At 38.8% G+C, this 24,256-nt stretch overlaps 1 long non-coding RNA gene across 3 annotated transcripts in view; it reads left to right on the top strand.

Annotated features, from left to right (window-relative positions):
- The window catches only part of LOC148162253 (uncharacterized), a 48,999-nt gene that overhangs the window by 5,991 nt on the left and 18,752 nt on the right, over window positions 1-24,256 (top strand). Inside the window, exons 1-2 of one of the 3 annotated variants that reach the window (XR_015767050.1) lie at window positions 1,505-1,689; window positions 6,587-6,739. The exons of 1 other annotated variant lie outside the window; for it this stretch is intronic. This is a non-coding gene — a long non-coding RNA (uncharacterized LOC148162253). Of the gene's footprint in view, window positions 1-1,504; window positions 1,690-6,584; window positions 6,740-10,722; window positions 10,818-24,256 lie in introns of those variants that run through there. One more of the 3 variants, XR_015767049.1, reaches the window with a different exon arrangement.

Genomic DNA, 24,256 nt, shown 5'->3' with positions numbered 1-24,256 from the left:
AAAAAAAAAAAAGGCGAAAACTCTGTGCCTCTTGAGTAGTTTATCTTGCAGGAGTGCAGTGGGAAGATGCTTACTGAAAGGAAGATGCTGACTACAAAGACCAGGCCAAACCAGTCTGCACCTAGATGGACCCCAGGGCTAACTTTCTCCCTCATTATAATAAAAATCCCACCCAGGGGTAGAGATTTAACATGCTATTTAGACATGTCCTGCCTAAGAAGCAAGACCTTTAAGTGCTGAGAGCTGAAAATTCCCCACCTCTCCGTGTTCATATGTCACCCTTTTCCTGCCTCAGTCTCTTTAAAAGCTCTCCCTGACCTCTCTTCAGGGAGCCAGCCTGGAAAACCTCAGGGTTCTTCCCTTTGTGCTGCTGTCTCCCTTGTGCTGGGGCAGAAGCCCCAGTAAAGCCTTGCCTGTAACTCCCATTTGGCTTGTCAGTTTCTGTTGTTGAGCCCAAGGGCCCCCCTCTGGTATCAGACCTCGATTTTATAAGGTTGATTCTCAGCACCTGGGAGAATTGATTCCTGATGAGAAATGCTAGAGTAAAGGACTCTCCCATGTTGGCTTCACAGGCCAGATCCGGTATCTTTCACTCTCTAGTGAAAAAGAAACAGGGAGGCATTCCAGGGCTGTGACCACATTTCCAGAATGGTTGCTGTTGTTTAACAGCATCAGGGGCCAAAGGAGCATTGATAATCACTCCCAACTGGAGATCATAAACAAGTTATCCGGAGTGAGTGACTTATATCCTGAATTTGGCAGGAGCACCCTGGGCTTTTAACCACAAAGCTTGGTCAGGAGGTTTGGATTTCTCTCCATGTTAGATCCCTTTCCTCTTGTATTTATTGTCAATAAATGCATTCTAATTTTATTCAAGTTTTGAGTCCAGATTCCTGATGATTGAAAAACTGAGGGTTCTTTCTTCCTAAGCATCTTACTTACTGAGGTCATCTTAGCTGATAATTGATTCTGCAGCATAGAGGCAAATCTACACTGGTCTTTGGTGGTGGTGCTTTTTTTTTTAACATACAAACCATATTTATTCACTTTCAAATTTTTTATTATTTATAATATATATACTGGTCTTTGAATCTGGCACATTCTTTTCAGTTTTATTGGAACTTCAGCTTATTTGCCATGACCTTAAGATGTTACCCAGACTCTTCTGAGGGCAAAGACAACGTTTGCATATAAATGGCCTAACAAAACACACCTCTCAGTTGGTAACCATCTCTTGGGATTCTCAGTCATCCAGGAGGGCAGAGTAAAGAGCTCAGGGTTTCTGGTCTAGTGGGAAATGTGTAGGCTAGAGAGATTCTCATTTTGAGAGGATATGTAGCATAAGCAGGAAAAATATGAATTCCAACTACTGTTCTTTGGCTTAAAAATAATTTTGACTTTTTAATTTCATTTTTGGAATAGGTAAAATATTAATACTGTTCAAAACTTTAAACTTTATGAATGAAAAGGTGATTCCATTTTTATTTTTTTTTTAAAGATTTTATTTATTTATTTGAGAGAGAGAGAATGAGAGAGAGAGAGAGTACATGAGAGGGAAGAGGGTCAGAGGGAGAAGCAGACTCCCCGCCGAGCAGGGAGCCCGATGTGGGACTCGATCCCGGGACTCCAGGATCATGACCTGAGCCGAAGGCAGTCACCCAACCAACTGAGCCACCCAGGCGCCCCAAGGTAATTCCATTTTTAAAATCACTTCCTTATTTCCTTTTTTTTTCCTCTCGCTTAAATTCAAGTTGGTTAACATCTAGTGTTAACACGAGGAGCAGAATTTAGTGATTCATCACTTACATATGACACCCAGTGCTCATCCCAACTCCTTTCTTTCTTTAAAACAGCTTCTTTTGAAGTACAAATGATATATAACAAACTGCACATATTTAAAGTGTGCAGTTTGGTATGTTTTAGCATATTGATATGCCTGTCAAACCATCACCGCAGTGAAGATAGTGAGCATATTCCTCACCCCACAGCTCCTTTCTCAGCTCCTTTGTATTCCTCCTCATACGTTTCCCTTATGACTAATAATGTTGAGCATCCCTTCATGTGTTATTTTGCCATATGTGTATCTTCATTTTTTATAGTTTTATTGAATTATATAATATACAGCAGTAAGTTAATGATTTCAGTTACATATATCTTGAAACGCTTACCACAACAAGTTTAATTAACATCCATCATTTCATATAGATACAAAGTAAAAGAAAAAAATTCTTTTCCTCATGATGAACTCTTAGGATGTCCTCTCTAAACACTTTCATGTATATCATACAGCAGTGTAAACTACAGTCTTCATGTTGTACATGACATTCCTTGTACTTAACTTGTAACTGGAAGTTGTATCTTTACACATCATTCAGCTCTCCTCCCGCCCTGTACCCACCTGCGGTAACCACAAATCTGGTTTCTTTTTCTATGACTTTGGGTTTTTTGTTATTAGGTTCCACATATAAATGAGATCATACAGTTTTATCTTTCTCTGACTTATCTAACTTAGCATGATGCCCTTGAGGTCTATCCAAATGGCAGGATTTCCACATTTTTTATGGATAAATAATATTCCAGTGTGTATATGTATACACACACAATACACCACAACTACTTTATCCATTCGTCCATCAGTGGACACTTAGATTATTTCTATGTCTTGGCTATTATAAATAATGCTCTTATGAACATGTGGGTACAGATAGCTCTTCGATGTAGTGCTTTTGTTTCCTTCTGATATATATTCAGAAGTGGGATTGTGGGATCATATAGTAGTTATACTTTTAATTTTTTGAGGATCCTCTATGTTGTTTTCCACGGTGGCTGCATCATGTTACAATCCTGCCTTCATTTACCAACCCCACCAGTGCACAAAGCTTCCCTTTTCTTCACGTATACACCAGCATTTGTTATCTCTTGTCTTTTTGATGGCAGTCATTCTAACAGGTAAGAGGGGATACCTCATTGTGGTTTTAAAATGCGTTTCCCTGATTAAGGATGTTGAGTATCTTTTAATGTACCTGTTGGCCATTTGTATGTCTTCATTGGACAAATGTCTACTCTGGTCCTTCGCCCTTTTTTAAATTATTATTTTTACTATTGAGTTTATGAGTTCCCTGTATATTTTGGGTATTGACCCCTTATCCAGATACATCTGTGATTTGCATTTTGATTCTGCACGTTGTCTTTTTATTTTGTTGATTTTGTTTACTTGTTTTTGCTCTTCAGAAGCTTTTTAGTTTGATGTAGTCCCACTTGTTTATTTTTTAGTTTATTGCTTATGTTTTAGGTGTCGTATCCAAAAAATTATTGCCAAGACCCATGTCAAGGAGTTTTTCCTATTTTTTTTTTCTAGGATTGTTATGGTTTCATATCTTACATTAAGGTCTTTGATCCATTTTGGGTTAATTTCTGTGAGTGGTGTAAGATAGAGGTCTAGTGTCATTGTTTTACATGGATATCCAGTTTTCACAGCACCATTTATTGAAGAGACCATCTTTTTCTTGGAGTATTCTTGACTCCCTTGTCAAATTCTAGTTGGCTGCATATGTTGGGGTTTACTTGTGGGCTCTCAGTTCTGTTCTATTGGTCTATGTGTCTGTTTTTATGCTGGTATCATACTGTTTTTGATTAGCATTATAGTATAGCTTGAAATTAGGAAGTGTGATGCCTCCCGCTTTGTCCTTTCTTAAGATCGCTTTGGCTACTTGGGGTCTTTTGTGGTTCCCATAAATTTTAGAATTGTTTTTTCTACTTCTGTAAGAAATGCTATTGGAATCTTGATGTGGATTTCATTGAATCTGCAGATAGCTTTTGGTAGTATAGACATTTAAAAAAATATTAATTTCTCCAACCCATGAGCACAGGATACCTTTCCATTTATTTGTCTCTTCTTCAGTTTCTTTCATCAGTGCCTTGTAGTTTTCAGAGTAGAGATCTTTTACCTCCTTGGTTAAATTTATTCCTAAGTATTTATTGTTTTTGATGTTATTGTAAATGGGATGGTTTTCTTTATTTCTTTTTTGGAGTTATTTGTTGTTAGTATATAGCAATGCTACTTTTAAAAAATGTTATTTTGTAATCTGCAACTTTACTGAATTTGTTGATTAGATCTAACAGTTTTTTTGGTGGCATCTTTGGGATTTTTTCTATATAAAATCATGTTATCTGCAGAGAGAGACAATTTTACTTCTCCCTTTCCAATTCTGAATGCCTTTTACTTTTTTTCTTGCCTGGTTGCTTTGGCTAGGACTTCTATCTAGTACTGTGTTGAACGGGAATGGTAAGAGTGGGCACCCTTGTCTTGTTCCTGTTCTTGGAACAGGGCAAATCTTTCAACCTTTCACCATTGAGTATGTTAGCTGTGGGCCTGTTTTGTATATGGCCTTTATTATGTTGAGGTTCATTCCTTCTATACCTAATTTGTTAAGAGCTTTTATCATTAATGGATGTTGAATTTTGTCAAATGCTTTTTCTGTGTCTGTGGATATGGTCATATGATTTTTTTCTTTCATTTTTTAATGCGATGTATCACAATGATTGATTTGCATATGCTGCACCATCCTTGATCCCAGGGATAAATCTCACTTGATCATGGTGAATGATATTTTTAATGTGCTGCTGAATTTGGTTTGCTAGTATTTTGAGAATTTTTGTGTCTGTATTCATTAGGGATATTGGCCTGTGGTTTTTTGTTTGTTTGTTTGTTTTCTTCTTTTTTCTTCTGGTGTCCTTTCCTGACTTTCCTATCAAGGTAGTGCTGGCCTTATAAAATAAATTAAGGAGTGTTCCTTCCCTTTCAGTTTTTTGGAAGAGTCTGAGAAGGATTGGCATTAATTCTTTAAATGTTTGGTAAAATTCATCAGTGAAACCATTTGGTCCTGGGTTATTCTTTGCTGGGAGATTTTTGATTACTAACCCAATCTCCTTGGGATACCTGGGTGGCTCAATTGGTTAAGTGTCTGCCTTGGGCTCAGGTCATGATCCTAGGGTCCTGGGATCGAGTCCTACATTGAGCTCGTTGCTCAGCAGGGAGCCTTCTTCTCCCTCTGCCGCTCCACCCAATTGTGCTTTTTCTCTTTCTCTGACAAATAAATAAAAATTTTAATTCAATCTCCTTACTAGTAATCAGTCTGTTTGGAGTTTCTATTTCTCCTTGCTTCATGCTTAGTAGATTACATATTTCTTTTTTTTTTTTTTGAGATTTTATTTATTTGGTAGAGAGAGAGCACAAGCAGGGGGAGCAGCAGACAGAGGGTGAGGGAGAAGCAGGCACACCACTGAACAGGGAGCCCGATGTGGGGCTCGATCCCAGGACCCTGGGATCATGACCTGAGCCGAAGGCAGATGCTTAACCAACTGAGCCTCCCAGGCACCCCTAGATTGCATATTTCTAAGAATTTTTCCATTTTTTCTAGGTTGTCCAGTTTTTTGGCATGTAGTTGTTCATAGTAGGTTCTAATGATCCTCTGTATTTCTGTGTTATTGGTTGTAATGTTTCCTTTTCCATTTTACAGTTTTGTTGATTTGGGTCTTCTTCTCAAAGAACCAACTCTTTGTTTTGTTAATCTTTTCTATTTTTCTCCTGTTCTCTGATTTATTTCTGCTATAATTTTTATTATTTCCTTCTGCTAACTTTGGGCTCAGTTTGTTCTTTTTATAGTTCCTTATGGCTTAGAGTTAAGTTGTTTATTTGAGATCTTTTTTGATAATTACTGTAGGCACTTAGGAAGTTCCCTCTTAGAACTGCTTTTGCTGCATCCCATAAGTTTTAGTATGTTGTGTTTCCATTTTCATTTGTCTCAATATACTTTTTTTTATTTCTCTTTTGATTCATTGGTTGTTGAGAAGAATGTTGTTTAATTTCCATATATTTGTGAATTTTTCCATTTTCTTCCTGTTGTTGATTTCTAGTTCCATACCACAGTGGTCAGAGAAGATACTTTGTATGACTTTAGTCTTCTTGAATTTGCTGAGACTTACTTTGTAGCATAACATACAGTCTATCCTAAGAAATGTTCTACATGCACTTGAAAAGTGTGTATTCTCCTGTTGGATAGAATGTTCTGTATATGTCTGTTTAAGTCCATTTGATCTATAGTGCTTTGCCAATCTGTTTCTTTATTGATTCTGTGTCTGGATAATCTATCCATTGTTGAGAGTGGGGTCTTAAAGTCCCCAACTGTATTGTATTACTGTTTATTTCTTCTTTTAGCTCTCTTAGTTTTTGCTTTGTATATTTAGGTGCTCTGATGTAGGGTGCATGAATATTTACAATTGTTATGGCTTCTTGATGGATTGACCACTTTATCATTATGTAATGACCTTCTTTGTCTTTTTTTACTATTTTTAGTTTGAAGTTCATTTTGTATGATACAAGCATGGCTACTCCTGTTTTGGGGTAGTTTTTTCGTTACTATCTTCTTGAAATACTGTTTTCTCTCCCTGTACTTTCAGTCTATGTATATCTTTAAAGCTAAGGTGAGTCTCTTGCAGGCAACATACCATTGGGTCTTGGTTTTGGTTTTTGTTTTTTAAATCAATTCAGCCATCTATGTCTTTTAATTAGATTTTTTTTTTCAAGTGGGCTCCACACCCAGCACACACTGGAGCCCAGTGTGAGGCTTAAACTCATGACCCTGAGATCAAGACCTGAGATGAGATCAAGAGTTGGACACTTAATCGGCTGAACCACCAGGTGCCCCTAATTGGAGAATTTAATCCATTTACATTTAAGGTAATTACTGATGAGTAAAGACTATTGCCATTTTGCTCATTGTTTTCTGGTATTTCATAGATCCATTGTTCCCTGTTTCTTATCCTATTATTTTTGTGTGTGTTTGATGTCTTTTGGTATCAGTATGCTTTGACTTCATTATCATGTTCTTTTGTGTAATTACTAACAGGTTCTTCCCTTGTGGTTACCATGAAGCTTAAATAAATTATCTTAAAATTATAACACCCTTTCTCAAGTTGAGAAGAATTTAAATAGCATTCCTAAACTTTACACTTTTATTTCTCCTCCCTCTCACAGTTTAAGTTGTGAAGCTAAGGTTCACATATTTTTCATATTATGTAACTAATAACAGATTATTGTAATTAAGGATATTTTTAATATATTTAATTTTTAATCTAGAGTTGTAAGTGAATTACACACCTCCATTACCATATTACAGAATTTAACTTTGACTATATATTTACCATTACTAGCGAGTTTTATGTTATCTTTTTATGTTTTTATGATTTCTGTTAGTGTCCTTCTACTCAAAGAACTCCCTTTTTCATTTCTTGTAAGATGGCTACAAAGGTGGTGAACTTCCTCAGCTTTTGTTTGAGAGTCTTTTGTTTGGGAGAAGGACAGCTTTGCTGGGTATAAAATTCTTGGTTGACAGATCCCCCCCGCCCCCCCGCCGGCCCCATCAACATTTTTTAATATATCATCCCATTCTTTCCTAGCCTGAAAAGTTTCTGTTGAGAAATCCACCAATAGTCTTATGGAGGTTTTCTTGTATGACACTTCCCTGTTTTTCTGCTGCCTTCAGAATTATTTTTCTGTCTTTGACTTTTGACATTTATAATGTATCTTGATACAGCCCTATTCATGTTCAATTTATTTGGGCTCCTTTGGACCTCATGGATCTGGATGTCCCATTTCTCTCCAGAAGTTTGGGAAATTTTTAGCCATTATTGCTTTAAGTATGTTTTCTATCCCTTTCTTTCTTTTCTCCTGACATTTCCATAATGCAGATATTATTTCTTTTGATTGTGTTCTGTAAGTACTGTAGGCTTTCTTTACGTTTTTCATTCTTTTTTCCTTTTGCTCCTCTGATTTCAAATGTCCTATTTTCTAAATCAGTGGTTCTTTCCTTTGCATTTCTTTTAGGTTGAGTCTACTTTTGAAGCTCTCTATTGAATTCTTCTGTCATTGCATTTTTCAGCTCTAGGAAGGATTTATGTTGTGGGTTTTTTTGAGGCTTTCTGTTTAGAGTACTTCATGCATTGTTTTCCTAATATTGTTTAATTGTGTTCTTTCTGTGTGTTCTTGTGGTTTGCTGAACTTTAAGAGGACTGTTCTGAATTGACAGCTCATAGATCTCCCATTTCTTTAGGATTAGTTATCAGAGCTTTATTAGTTTCCTTTGGTGGTATCATGTTTACCTGATTTTTCATTGTCTTTGATTCCTTATGTTGTTATGTGCGCATTTGAGTGAGCAGTTTCCTCTTCTATACTTTATAGGTTAACTTTAGTAGGGACAGTTTTTTACCAGTCAGTTCAGTATAGGTTACTGGACATGTCTGCTGGTAACATCTTCGGGCAGATAGGACCTGCTATCAGGATCTGTCTTTGTTCAAGGCCACTGCCCAAGCTTTGAGGATGGGGTGAAGGGGATACTGCTGGCTGAGAACAGTTAGGACAGCTGTTCCCTGCCCAAGTGAGGCTGTAGGATGGGCTCTGCCTTTGCCTGGGTTTTCTGGTCACGCTTACTAGACAGTCAGGATGGGGTACTATACTCAGCAGTATATGGCACTGTGAATTAGCTTCCCTGCCCTGGTGGAGCAGCAGGATGGGCCACAGGTTTATGAACCTGAATCAGGCAAGACTGTGCACTGAATTCCCTGGCCAGATGGGGCCACTGCTTTTGCTCTGCAGATGGGCAAAGCCATAGGCTTTGCTCTCTGTTCAAGAGCTTCTGTAAACAGGGCTGTTGGATGGGCTGTGTGGGTTCTCATGTGCAGTGGTTAGGTTTTCTGGTTGGCCAGGCTGAAAGCTGCAGCAGTGGGCAGGGCTATGACTTCTGTCTAGGCTAGTTCCAAGCAGCTTCCTAGGTGAACCAGATCAGGCTTTCTGATCTGGAAGAACTGGAAGTGACAGCCAGCCATGTGCCAGGCTATGACTCACTTGTCTACCTTTGCACAGCAAGCCAGTTCACAGGGCTTCCAAAGCTCTTTGTTCGAGGACCCTACCATCAGGCAAACCTGCACCCTACTGAGTTCTCTGGTCAGACTGTGCTATGGGCTTGGCTCTGCACAAGCAAAACTCCTGGTTGGGATTGCTCCTTGGGTGCTGCAGGTAGGAATCTGGTCTAACAAGATCTGAGTGCTGGTTGTGTGTGCCATTCCCCATTCTCTGTTGCAATCAGATCTCCAGTAGTTGAGCCCTCTAGATTCCTCCGTGATCCCTGTCGGATTAGTCCAAGTGGAGGCTCCCAGGAGGCAACCCACAATGCTGGGGCAGCTGGATGTCTACACTGGGCTTTCTCTTCCCATCGGAGGAACTATAGGCTCAGGGGAGACCTCTCAGCGTGTTGCTGTGCCAGCCTTGGGGAGAGGCTGTGAGGTCAGAGTGTAACTCTCCTTTTACCCTTCTAATGAGGTCTTTGGTCTCTACGTTGCAGGGGGTGCTTCGGCTTCTAGGATTCTCTCTGTAGTATCTTGTTTATGAATAGTTAGTTGATCTCCTTGTAAGAGGGAAGAGAGTCATGAACAGACAGTGTTGCCATCTTGATGACATCACTCCTGTATATCTTTGTTGAAGTGTCTGTTCACATCTTTTGCCTGTACGAGGTATGGATCTAAGTTTTGTGGGAGGTTTTGTTTAGGGTTTTTTTGCATATGAATATCCAAATGTTCCAGCACCATTTGTTGACAGGTCTGTCCTTTTTCCACTTCATTGCCTTTGTACCTTTGTCAAAAATTGATTGTCCATATATGTGTGGGTTTATTTCTGGACTATTCTTGTCCCGTTGATCTGTTTGCTATCTTTAAGACTAAAACCCTGCTGTTTTGATAACAATAGCTTTATAATAATTCCTGAGATCAAGTAGCATTAGCCCCTCCAACTTTATTCTTTCTCATTTTGGTTATTTTAGGTCCTTTGCATTTCCATTTGAATTTTAGCTTGCCAGTTGAATTGAAATTGAATCAGCTTGTCAATTTTTATCAAAAAATCTTGTAGGATTTTGATTGGAATTTCATTAAATTTATAGGTCAATGCATTCTCTTTCTTCTGTTTTTTTACATAAAAGGTAGCTGCTATACACGCAGTTCTACATTTGGCTCTTCTCGCTTCATAGTGAATCATGGAGATTTTTCTTATTCTCCCTTAGTTTCCATTTTAGTTTTGTTGTGTTCTGTCATCAGGATGTACTTTTTATTAAATTCTTTTAGTCCCTTATGATGGATTTCTTGCTCATTTCCAATGTTTTGTCATTACAAATAGTGCTGCAGTACAATAATTGTAATAAATGTTTTTTCCTCTGTGGGCAAATAGAACTGCAGGATAGATTTGAAAAATGTGATTGCTAAGTCGAAATGTACATGCTTTTGAAATTTTTTAAAAAAGATTTTCTTTATTTGAGAGAGAGGCAGAGGGAGAGGGAGAAGCAGACTCCCTGCTGAGCAGGGAGCCTGACATGGGGCTCCATCCCAGGACACCGGGATCATGACCTGAGCTGAAAACAGACCCTTAACTGACTGAGCCACCTAGGCACCCCTTCCCTTGAAATTTTAATGGATAAATTGCCCTCCCTAGAGTTTTATCAATTATAGTCCTGCCAATAATAAAATAGAAAGCCTATTTTGCCATAGTCTCAACAGTGCATTACCAGACCTTTCCTTTTTTGTCAAGTTGATAGGTGTGGATGGTCTATCAAAATCATTTTGATTTGCATTTCTTTAATACAAGTAAGTTTATTTTTTTACTTTTTATTTATCTTAAAGTAAGCTCTATACCCAATATGAGGCTTGAACTTACAACCCTGAGATCAAGAGTCACATGCTCTACTGACTGAGCAAGCCAGGCACCCCTAGTACAGGTAAGTTTAAACATCTTTTCATGTGTCTAGGAACCATTTGTATTTCTTTTTTCTGTGATTTTCTTTTTGTTCATGTACTTTGACCCTTTTGTTTTGTGTTGAATTGTCAGAATCTTTCAGTTCCAAGGAAGTCTTTATGTATTAGGGAGATTAGCCCTTTGTGTGATATGAGTTGCAAATATTTTTTCCCATTTTGCCATTTGACTTTGCTTATAGCATTTTTTTTCTTCTATAAGGAACGCTTTCATCCTTATGCATTTGAAGTCATTACCCTTTTTCCTTAGAGGCTTTGGATTTTTTTTTTTTAAGATTTTGAGAGAAAGAGAAAGAGAGCATGAGTGGGGTGGAGGGGCAGAGAGAGAGGGAAAGGGAGAAGCAAACTCCTCCCTGCTGAGCAGGGAGCCCAATGCAGGGTTTGATCCCAGGACCCTGAGATCATGACCTGAGCCGAAGGCAGACGCTTAACTGACTCTAACCAGGTGCCCCGAGGCTTTGGATTTTTAATCTTTTTTTATCTATTTATTTGGCAGAGAGAGAGAGCACAAGCATGGGGAATGGCAGGCAGAGGGAGAGGGAGAAACACGCTCCCCGCAGAGCAGGGGGAGCCCAATGTGGAACTTGATCCCAGGACCCCAGGATCACAACATGAGCCGAAGACAGACACTTAACCATCTGAGCCACCTAGGCACCCTAGGAGTTTTAATCTTAATTTTAAAGGCTTTCTCTACTCTTAGTCTTTATTTGAATTTTCTCATGTTTTTCTTCCAACCTTTATGAGTTATTGTTTTTCTTGTTTTTGTTTCTGTTTTACATTTAAATCTTTTATTTGGAGTTCATTCTACTACATTGTATGGTATCCATTTTCTTTTCTTATTGTTCCAACATCCTTTATTAAAGAGTCTGTCTTTAGCCCCACTGATCTTTGGTACCACCTTTATGTGTAGTGAGTTTCCATGTGTTTGGGTCTATTTCTGGGTTTTCTGTTCCATGGATGGTATAATCATGCATTAGAATCACACTGTTTAAATTAGTTTTTAAATTATGATTTATTATCTGGTAGGGGTAGTCTCCCTCATTGTTGTCTTTTTCAGTTTTCTGTCTCTTAGTAATGTCTCCATATGAACTTTACAATCAGCCTATTAATGAAAACTGTTGTCATTTTTGTGGGATGATATGTCATTTATAAATTAAGGAGAATTGACTCTCTGTGATGTTAGGTCTTAGCCAAGAACATGACATGCCTTTCATTTGCTCAGCTCTTCTTCCAAATATGCTAATGTTTTAACATTGTTCATATAGGTCTTGTAAAGTTTATTCCTAAGTGTTTTGTCTTTTTAATTGCAATTATGATCTTTTCCCCATCATGTCTTCTGTTTGTTGTTTGTAAAACTGCAAGTTATCTTTATATTTATTTTGCTTCCACTATCTTGTTGAATTATTACCATAGTATTTTTAGTTGAATCTCTTAGATTTTCCAAGAATACCACCATATCCCCTTCAAAAATGATAGATTTGTTTCCTTCCTTGCAATTTTTTGTCTCTAATTTATTTGAGGGTTTTGTGTATTTGTTTTGTCTAATTGTTTTCAAATTATTTTTCCTCTTTAATCCTCTTCTTTTCCTTGGGTTTGCTGCATTTTCATGCATTGTATCATTTAGAATTGCTTTCAACCACAAATACCAGAAAACCTAACATAGTTTAAACAAATAAAGCTTTATTTTTCTTACATGGAAGTAGTCTGGAGTTAGGAATTCAGAAGTTCGGCTACGTCAGTAACCTAATTTTTTTCTCTGCTGTCTTAACATGTTGGCATGTTGCCTCATGATCACGATATGGCTGCCAGAGCTCTGGGCATCACATTCATATTCAAAGGAAGAAGTGAGATGAGGTAAGATGAGGTGAAAGGCAGTAAAGTAATAAGTCTTCCTATCATGCTTCTCCTTTTGTCTCATTGACTAGAAGTAGGTCACGTCACCATCCCTAGCTACAAGGGAGTTTGGGAAAGTAGGTATTTAAATTTCCAGTCTGTAGTGGAGGTAGGCAAGGAAGAAGGGGGTTGGGAATAGGTGTTGAGTTATCCACCCATGTCTTTTGGAGGCATCACTAATTCTTCATATTTATATGCAGGAGTAAAGGAAGATCTTTGAACTGATCTTAAAGAATCACTATAATCTTGAAGGCTAAGGTGGTTTTTGCATTGTTACTTTTTTTTTTAAAGATTTTATTTATTTATTTGAGAGAGAATGAGAGAGAGCACATCAGAGGGGATAGGGTCAGAGGGAGAAGCAGACTCCCTGCCGAGCAGGGAGCCCGATGCGGGACTCGATCCTGGGACTCCAGGATCATGACCTGAGCTGAAGGCAGTCGCTTAAACAACTGAGCCACCCAGGCACCCCGTTATTGTTTTGTATAAAGAGAAAATCAAGCTTTCCAGAAGAGTGTGAATTTAAAGTGTGGAGAGAGAAAAGGCAAGTGGCCCAGATGGTCATTTATCAAAATCAACCAAGATCTCTAAAACAAAGGAGCCTAAATCGAGGTAGGCAGCCTAGCTTTTTTCCTAGTTGCGGCTGGCCATGTGTTCATTAGAGATCCCCTCTTGAAGTAGATGCCTGAGGCAATCAAAGCTCAAGTTGTGCACTTGCATCGTAAAAAACAACAGCAAAAAACTGTCAGGGATTGTATTACAATTCCCTTTTACCCTTAGCCCCAGAAAACCACATATCAGCTGTCTCTATACATTTAACTATTCTGGGTATTTCATAGAAGTGGAATCATAAATATGTAAACTTGAATCTGGCATCTTTTATTTAGCATAATGTGTTAGAGGTTCTCCCACCATGCCACATGTAGTAGCATTTCATTCCTTTTTTAAGATTTATTTATGATAAATTTATCGTAAATTATGATAAATAATATATTAAGATATTATTTATTTATGTTTATTATCTTAAACAGGCTCTGTGCTCAGGGCTCAATCCCACAACCCTGAGATCACGACCTGAGCTGAAACTAAAGAGTCAGATGCCTAACTGACTGAGCCACCCAGGTGCCCCAGCACTTCATTCCTTTTTAAAAATATTTTTTATTGATATAATTGCATAAGACATTAGTTTCAGGTTTATAACACAATATTTTGGTATTTGGGTATATTGTGAAATGATTACCACAAGTCTCGTTAACATCCATCACTACATACTTACAAATTTTTTTCTTATGACAAGAACTTTTAGGATTTATTCTTAGCAGTTTTCAAATATACAATACAGTAAGTATAGAACAAACGTACATTTTGTGTATATTACATCCCCATGACTTATTTTATAGGTGAAAGTTTATTTACCTTTTCACTCCCTACCTCCCCCTTCTGTGGCAACCACCAGTCTATTCTCAATATCCATGAGGTCCAGGGTTTTTTTTTGTTTCGTTTTATTGTTGTTTGTTTGCTTTTAGACTCCACATATAAGTGAAACCATATAATATTTGTCTTTCTCTGATTTATTTCACTTAACCAAATGCCCTCAAGGCTCATTCATGCTGTTGTAAATTTCAAGATTTTATTTTGGTGTAGTCCCAACAGTTTGTTTTGCTTTTGTTTCCCTTGCCAAAGGTGACATATCTAGAAAATGACGTCAAAGAGCTTATTTCCTATGTTTTCTTCTAGGAATTTTATGGTTTCAGATCTCACATTTAGGTCTTTAATCCATTTTGAGTTTTTGTGTATGGTGTAAGAAAGTGGTCCGGTTTCATTCTTTTGCATGTAGCTGTCCAGTTTTCCCATCACCAACTGTTGAAGAGACTGTCTTTTTCCCATTGTATATTCTTGCCTCCTTTGTTGTAGATTAATTGACCACATAAGTATGGGTTTATTTCTAGGTTCTCTATTCTGTTCCATGGATCAACCTATTTTTGTGCCAGTACCATACTGTTTTGATAACTGCAGCTTTGTAGTATGCTTGAAATCTGAGATTGTGATACCATCAGTTTTGTACTTCTTTTTCAAGATTGCTTTGGCTGTTTGGAGTCTTTTGTAGTTCCATACAAATTTTAGGATTATTTGTTCTAATTCTGTGCAAATGATGTTGGTAGTTTGGTAGGGATTGCATTAAATCTGTAGGGTGCCTTGGTAGTATGGACATGTTAACAATATTGGTTCTTCCAATGCTTAAGCATGGAATGTCTTTCCATTTGTTTGTGTCATCTTCAACTTCTTTCATCATTGTTTTACAATTTTTGGTGTACAGGTGTTTCATCTTAAGTTTATCCCTAGGTTGTTTTTTGTTTGTTTTTTTACTTTTGATGCAGTTATAAATGGGATTATTTTCTTAATTTCTCTTTCTGCTACTTCATTATTAGTGTATAGAAATGGAACTGATTTTGATAAGGAAAATCTGTGTCCTAAGATGGCCGACCGAGCCAGCGTGAGAGTCCCAGTCCTTGCCCCAGCACTCTTCCAGGTTCTTCTCCCTGCTCTGCTTCCCGCGTGGACCAGTCCGGGTTCTTCTCCCTGCCTGGTTCGTGCACACACCAAAAGTGCCAAGTATGCGGAAGTAGATACGTATAAATTGCCCCCTATGTTTGTGCTCGGGGCTCAGACCTTTGGAGACCACTCTCCTCCGAGCCCGCCGGGTTAAATAAACCTATCCTCCAAGATCTCCGGGTGCCGCTTGGTTCTTCCATTGGGCGATCCAGTCCAGGTTCCGTGACAATTTCTGTATATCAGTTTTGTATCTTGCAGCCTTACTATTTATCAGTTCAAGTAGTTTTTTGGTGGAGTCTTTAGAGCTCTCTATATACAGTAACATGTTATCTGAAAATAGTGCAAGTTTTACTTCTTCCTTACCAATTTGGATTCCTTATATTCCTTTTTCTAGTCCGATTGCTGTGACTGGGACTTCCAATACTATGTTGAATAAAAGTGGTGAGAGTGGATATCCTTGTCTTATTCCCGGTCTTAGGGGAAGAGCTCTCAGTTTTTCACCATTGAGCATAATGTTACCTGAGGATTTTTCACATATGGCCTTTATTATGTTGAGGTATGTTTCCTCTAAACCTACTTTGTTGGGGCTTCTGGGTAGCTCAGTTGGTTAAGTGTCTGCCTTGGGCTCAGATCATGATCCCAGGGTCCTGGGATTGAGCCCCACATCCAGCTCCCGGCTCAGTGGGGATTCTGCTTCTCCCTCTGCGCCTCGCCCCCTGCCCCCTGCCCCAGCTCGTGGTCTCGTTCTCTCTGTTGGTATCTCTTTCTCACTCTCTCCAATAAATAAAACAACAAAACAACAAAAAAATAAACCTACTTTGTTGAGGGTTTTTTTTTTTTAAAGATTTTATTTATTTATTTGAGAGAGAGAATGAGAGACAGAGCACAAGAGGGAAGAGGGTCAAAGGGAGAAGCAGACTCCCCGCTGAGCAGGGAGCCTGATATGGGACTCGATCCCGAGACTCCAGGATCATGACCTGAGCCGAAGGCAGTCACTTAACCAACTGAGCCACCCAGGCGCCCTTGTTGAGGGTTTTTATCATGAATGGATGTTGTACTTTGTCAAATGCTTTTTCTGCATCTATTGAAATGATCATATGGGTTTTATCCTTTCTCTTGTTGATGCGATGTATCACATTGATTGATTTGAACTACCATCGTATCCCAGGAATAAATCCCACTTGATCATGGCGTTTTTATTTTATTTTATTTTTTTAATATATTGCTGGAATCAGTTTGCTAACATCTTATTGTGGAACTTTGCATCTATGTTGGTCAGAGCCTGGCATGTGTTCTCCTTTTTTTAAGTGTCTTTATCAGATTTTTGTTAACAGGGCAATGCTGTCCTCTTAGATTGAATTTCAAAGCTTTCCTTCCTCTTCTATATTTTGGAATAGTTTGAGAAGAATAGTTGCTAACTCTGCTCTTAAGTGTTTGGTAGAATTCACCTGTGAAGCCATCTGGTCCTGAACTTTTATTTATTGGGAGTTTTTGGATTATTGACTTAATTTTATTGCTAGTAATTTATCTGTTCAAATTTAGGTTTATAGGTAATATACTATGCATGTAGCAGTCTATATTAGGTTGATGGTCGCTTAATTTTGAATCCATTTTAAAAGCACTAGATTGGGGCGCCTGGGTGGCTCATTCATTAAGCTTCTGCCTTCGGCTCGGGTCATGATCCTAGGGTCCTGGGATCGAGCCCCCGTCAGGCTCCCTGCTCAGCAGGAAGGCTGCTTCTTCCTTTCCTACTCTCCCTGCTTGTGTTCCTTCTCTTGCTGTGTCTCTCTTTGTCAAATGAATGAATAACATCTTTAAAAAATAAATAAAAGCACTACATTTTTATCCCCCCCCCCACAAACACATATTTTATGTATATGGTTTCACCATACTTTACATCCTTTTATTTTGTGGATCTCTTGACTAATTTTTATAGGTATCATTGATTTTACTCTTTTTGTGCTTTAATCTTTTACTGGTTTTATTAGGGATTAATCTACTTTTATTATGTTTGTATGTACCTGTGAATTATTTCCTTTACTAATTTTCTTACTTCTGATTGTGGCCTTTCCTTTCCACTCAAAGAATTCCCTCTAACATTTTTCTTTTTAAGATTTTATTTATTTATTTTAGAGAGCATGTACATGCTAGTGGGGGGAGGGAGGAACTGGGACAAGCAAACTCCACACTGAGGGTGGAGCTCAATGTAGGGTTTGACCCCATGACCCTGAGATCATGACCCAAGTCAAAATCAAGGGTTGGCTGCCCAACTGACTAAGCCACCCAGGCAATCCTCTAACATTACTTGTAAGGCTTGTTTAGTGATGATTAATTCCTTTAAGTTTTGTTTGAGAAACTCTTTATCCCTTCTTCTATTCTGAATGATGGTCTTGCTGGATAGAGTATTCTTGGTTTCAGGTTTTTTCCTTTTAACACAAATTAGCACTCTTTTCTGGCCTGCAGAGTTTCTGCTGAAAAATCAGCTGATAGCCTTATGGAGTTTCACTTGTATGTAACTCTTTTCTCGTGCTGTTTTTAAAAATTCTCTCTTTTTATCACTGTGTGTTGCCATTTTAATTATTATGTGCCTTGGTGTGACTCTCCTCAGATTGATTTTATTGTAGGCTCTCTGTGCCTCCTGGATAGGGATTTGTTTCCTTCCCCACGTTAGGGAAGTTTTCAGCTATTATTTCTTCAAATAAATTTTCTGCCCTCTTTTATCTCTCTTCTCCATCTGGGATCCCTATAATAGTGAATATTATTACACATGATGGTGTCACTGAGTTCCCTTAACCTACTTAAAAAATCAGATGAAGGGCGCCTGGGTGGCTCAGATGGTTGGGCGTCTGCCTTCACCTCAGGTCATGATCCCAGAGTCCTGGGATCAAGTCCCGTGTCAGGCTCCCTTCTCCTTGGGAGCCTGCTTCTCTCTCTGCCTCTCTCTCTCTGTTTCTCATGAATATATAAATAAGTATCTTTAAAAAAAATATTAAAAAAATCAGAGATTAAGAACTCAATACCTGAAATTAAAAATACAGTACAGGGAATAAAAGATTAGAGAAAACAGAAGAACAGATCAGTAAGCTGGAAGAAAGAGTAATGGAAAGCAACCAAACAGAACAGAAAAAGAAAAAATAAAAAATGAGACTAGGTTAAGGGAACTCGGTGACACCATAATGTGTAATAATATTCACATTATAGGGATCTAATCTGATGAGAGTTCATTAGAATGCGGTTGACAAGAAAATTTGGTTATTTTTGTGGTACAGAACATTTTAATAACTAGAATTTTAAGTGATGACATTATACCAGAACATATTAAAATCTTAGGAATTTTATATACTTTCCAGAATAGTTACAATGTTTACTCACACAATATAGCCTAAGATTTATCATCGTTTGTTTGCCCACACTTCCCATGTAACAACCTTAACAAATAAGCCTAACTAGTTAAAAAGACTTTATTTAGAATTTGAGTTTTGGGGAAGTTTGTTAAAAACCTCAGAAGGTGCCTAAATAGGCTCATAGATTTTTATAGAACTTAATATTTAATTATTTATTCAACCAAGGTGGCAACAAAAGATGCAGAAGGCAAAACACAGGGTTATGTAGTTGTTAGCAAAACTTAACTCCTTTAATGCTGAGAAGATTTAGTTTTCTTATTAAGGACCTGATAAAAACAAATATAGAAACCTTGTTTTTTCTGGGCAGATAAAGGAAAAAAACTTGGTTTATAATTTATCAAGAGCAGACCAGCAATCCAAGAAAACTTTGCTTTTTTAAGAGAGGGAAAAACCAAATTTCAATCTTATATTAGTGTACCTTTAAGATTCATTTATCCCAGTCTTAGTCCTGAGCACTCATAAAATTTTTTTCCAGAGATTCTCCTTCACAAACCTACAACTTTCTTTTCCATTCAGATTTTGTCCTAAGTTTTTTTCTCTCTAAATAACCAGTCTCATTTCAGGACTAAATGACCTTCTTTTCCCTCAACAAAAATGTATTTTTATTCCTCATACTCTATCTTACCAAAAACACATCTCTAATTTCCTTGCATACCAAGATATTTTCCTTTTTATTTCCAGTGATCTTAGTTACATTTATCAGTATTTTTAATGCTTAGAAACCTTGATTTGTAGTAGAAACTAAGTAGTAAACAATTGTGAACTGTTATGCCTGTATCCTTTAGATTGGTACGTTTATGAATATATTTCATAATTTCTAAAAATGTTTCTTCATAGTACAGTCTTTTAATAAAGCACAAAACATGTTTACTAATAAACCCAAATTTATCTTTAGTTTTCCTCTAATAAGACAAAAGTAGGTAAACCTGTGTTTAGTATTTAGTGTTTTATTTTATTTTGTTTGGAAAAGACTTAGATATCCAATGAGTTTGAACCATTTTATCATTTAACCTAGCTAGTTTTAGGATACCAGAGATTTAGTCTCTCATATTTCTAGTCAGAAAATTTACTCAAGCCTTATATTAAAACATTAATTTGTATAATGCCAAATTAAAACAAATCACCCATCAACACCAACCCCTCTAGGTTATTCCCACCTAGAGAACGTTACCGGTAACCCTCAACAGCTGGAATAGAAGTCAGGACCATCAACTCAAATTGAGGAGGTCTGGATATCTGAACTCACCTGATACACCTGTGAGATGCTGAGAAGTTGGAGGGGCACAGAGGGCCCATGCTGGCACTGAGCTCCAGAGGACCCCCAGGTGATCTCAGGTGATTTGCTCTGGTGTCCTGCAGACTATGCCAAGAAGTGTTGATGCAAAATGAACAAACCCTGTTAAAAATTTTTAAGAGGAAAAAAGTTTTAGTTGAGCCCAAGTTAGGACAGACGCTCTGGATACACAATCTTCACAAAGAAGAGAGTGCTTGGGGGAAGGGAACATTTGGTGCAGGGTTCTGTGTTTTTTTTTTTTTTTTACATAAAAATTACAGATTATTAACAAAGGGCATTCTAGAAAGTTAATGGACTTTATCTTATGTTTTTAGTATGTGCAAGGCTGTAGGACTTTCATATTATGGGAACCAGAAATGTTTTTTATCTTTATGTTTGGAATGCTTTATTGGTGATTTTTTTCAAAGATTTTATTTATTTATTTATTTGAGGGGGTGGGAGAGAGAGAGAGAAAGAGAGCACACAGGCAGGGGGAGCAGCAGAGGGAGAGGGAGAAGCAGGCTCTCTGTTCAGCAGGGAGCCGGATGCAGGGCTCCATCCCAGGACCCCGGGATCATGACCCGAGCCGAAGGCAGATGCTTATTAACCCACTAAGCCACCCAGGCGCCCCCATGATTTTTTAAATAAAGCAGATGTGGGGGCACCTGGGTGGCTCAGTCATTAAGCGTCTGCCTTCGGCTCGGGTCATGATCTCGGGGTCCTGGGATTGAGCCCCGCATCAGGCTCCCTGCTCTGCCAGAAGCCTGCTTCTCCCTCTCCCACTCCCCCTGCCTGTGTTCCCTCTCTTGCGGCCTCTCTCTCTGTCAAAAAATAAAATAAAATCTTCAAGCAAGCAAGCAAGCAAGCAAGCAGATGTGGACTGTGCGCTCAGGGCAGGAATAGGGCCCATGCTTTGAGGTTTTGTGGAGTCATTTTGTCCTTGGTAAATGTTAAAGTTTAGCTTCCCTGGGAGCCCACTTATATTTAGGCAGTCTCACAGAGACAATGGATGGGAGCCAACTGGGTGACAAATTCGACCGGCGAGGTGACGAAGCCCACACATGGGGACAGAGGATTGAGACTTGTGTTACGTGTGCCCTGCTGTTGTGGTTGAGCCATGTCTGCCTTGGGTCCACTGGTCTGCAGTGGCCCTCTTTGCCTATTGTGGGCAGTTTGGTCCCAGTGCCGTTAAGGGGCCAGTCCGGGGCTGCCTTGGGCTTGAGTTGGGTCAGACCGGATGCCTGCATTCTGCCCATTTGCCAGAACTGGTCGCGCTGACCTGCAGGGTGCTCTCCCCGTGTTGTCCCCAGAGAGGCTTTCACTGGTGGGCAGGGCCTGCAGTCAGACCAGATGTCTGTCCTCAGTCTTTTGGGGTTGCAGTGACCCTGAACTACCAGGCTCTTTGTTTGTGCTGCCCCCTGTGAGGTTTTTGTTGGTAGGCAGGGCCAACAGTCAGATCAGCTGTCTGCACCCTACCCGCTGCTGGGGCTGCAGTGGGACTGGTGTGTGTGCTTATCTTCCCCTCTCCCCAGGGCAAAAGTCACTTTGGAGTGGCTGTTGGAGCTGCTTGCACCAGGAGAAGCTTGTGGTGTCGCTTTGCACAGACTCCTGCTGGGTGGGGCAGTTGGAGGGGGCAGTCCACAGGAGAATTCAGGGGCAGGCTGTGGTGTTACCTGCTAGGTGGCTGAGTTTATGTTGGTTCCCACAGCTATCTGTATCTAGACTGAGGTGAGGGGAGAGAAGTGGTGCCCACCAGCTCTTTTGTTCTTGGAGAAGTCTCCTGAAGATCTCTGCCCCTCCAGTGCATGTTTTGAGATTAGTAAATAAATCTTCCCGTGTACCCCAGGTGCTTTTCAAACCACTGCTTCTATGCTCTATCTCTGAGGGGTTGTTATGCTCTCTTTAAGGACAGGGACTGTTTCCTATCACCCTTGCCTTCCGGCTCTCCCAGATCCGGCCCCCTGATTTTTAAAGTTCCTGGTGTTAAGCCCCTCTGGTTCTCAAAGCCAGATGTTATGGGGATTTGTCTTCCCAGTGCAGGTCCTGTCTGGGGGGCCGGGTGTAGGGTGTGTTCTCCCTGTGTGCTCCTGGTGTCCCTCCCACTTGTGATTAGTCACAGAGGTTGGTTTGGTTTCTGCCCTTCCCACCTCTTTTGATGTAGCCGCCTTTCTATAGTTAACTCTGGAGAGCCATTCTGCCAGTCCTTGGGTCATTTTCTGGCTTAGTTACATGAATGTGGATGGTGTATCTGTGGGACATGGTGAGTTTAGAATCCTATTCCATCTTCCCTGTGTCAGAGTGGTCCAGCTTCATTCTTTTGCATATGGCTGTCCAGTGTTCCCAACACCATTTATCGAAGAGACTGTTCTTTCCTCATTGTATATTCTTGGCTTTTTTGTAAGTTAATTGACCATATATGTGTGGGTTTATTTCTCTGTTTTGTTCCATTGATCTCTGTGTCTGTCTTTATGCCAATACCATACTGTTCTGATTACTGTAGCTTTGTAACATTATTGGAAATCAGAGTATGATTCCACTACCTTTGTTTTTATTTCTCAAGATTGCTTTAGATATTCAGGCTCTTGTGGTTACATACAAATTTTAGGATTGTTCTATTGCTGTGAAAAATACCATTGAAATTTTGGTTAGGATTTCATTAAATATATAGATTGCTTTGGATAGTATGGACATTTAAACAATACAAATTTTTCCATTCCATGAGCACAGAATATCTTTCCATTTATTTGTGTCATCTTCAATTGCTTTTTTCAGTGTTTTATAGTTTTTAGTGTACGTTAAATTTTTTTAAATTTTATTTTATTGTTATATTAATCACCATACATTACATCATTAGTTTTTGATGTAGGGTTCCATGGTTCATTGTTTGTGTATAACACCCAGTGCTCCATGCAGTACGTGCCCTCTTTAATACCTATCACCAGGCTAACTCATCTGCCCAGCCCCCTCCCCTCTAAAACCCTCAGTTTGTTTCCCAGAGTCCATAGTCTCTCATGGTTCATCTCCCCCTCCGATTTCCCCCTCTTCATTTTTCCCTTCCTACCATCATCTTCTTTTTTTTTAACATATAGTGTATTATTTGTTTCAGAGATACAGGTCTGTGATTCATCAGTCTTACACAATTCACAGCGCTCACCATAGCACATACCCTCCCCAATGTCTATCACCCAGCCACCCCATCCCTCCCACCCCCACCACTCCAGCAACCCTCAGTTCGTTTCCTGAGATTAAGAATTCCTCATCTCAGTGAAGTCATATGATATATGCCTTTCTCTGATTGACTTACTTCACTTAGCATAATACCCTCTAGTTCTATCCATGTCATTGCAAATAGCAAGATTTTGGGGGGTTTTTTGATGGCTGCATAATATTCCATTGTGTATATATACCACATCTTCTTTATCCATTCATCTGTTGATGGACATCTTGGCTTTTTCCATAGTTTGGGCTATTGTGGACATTGCTGCTGTAAACATTGGGATGCACGTAGTGTATGTTAAATTTATTCCTAGGTATTTTATTCTTTGTGATGCAGTTGTAAATACAATTGTTTTCTTAATTTTTCTTTCTGCTACTTTGTTCTTAGTGTATAGAAATGCAACAGATTTTTCTATATTGATTTTGTATCCTGCAACTTCAGAGTTTTTTAGTTTTAACAGTTTTTTTGATGGTGTCTTTAGAATTTTCTGTAATAACATGTCATCCGCAAATAGTTACAGTTTTATTTCTTCCTTTCTGATTTGGGTGCCTTTTATTTCTCTATCTTGCTTGATTTTTCTGGCTAGGATTTCTAATACTGTATTCAGTAAAGGTGGAGAGAGTGGGCATCCACGTCTTGTTCCTGATGTTAGAGGAAAAGCTTTCAGCTTTTTCAGTACCATGTTAGCTGTGGGTTCATATATGATTTTTATTATGTTCAGGTACATTTCCTCTATACCCACTTTGTTGAGAGTTTTTATCATAAATGGATGTTGAATTTTGTCAAACGCTTTCTTGTCATCTATTGAGACGATTGTATGATTTTCATCATTCATTTTGTTGATGTGCTATATTACATTGATTTGTGGATGTTGTACCATCTTTGCATCCCTGGAATAAATCCCACTTGACCATAGCATATGGTCCTTTTAGTGTTCTTGAATTTTGTTTGCCTATATTTTATTGAGGATTTTTGCATCTATGTTCATCAAGTATATTGGCCTGTAATTTTCTTTTCTTGTAGTATATTTGTTTGGTTTGCTATAAGGGTAATGCTGGCATCATAAAA

The sequence above is a fragment of the Eumetopias jubatus genome, unplaced genomic scaffold (genome assembly GCF_037043125.1).
Source record: "Eumetopias jubatus isolate StellerSeaLion01/CBP00866 unplaced genomic scaffold, mEumJub1_p1.0 scaffold_16, whole genome shotgun sequence".
Taxonomy (NCBI): Eukaryota; Metazoa; Chordata; class Mammalia; order Carnivora; family Otariidae; genus Eumetopias; species Eumetopias jubatus.
This window is presented reverse-complemented; position numbering and strand designations above follow the sequence as displayed.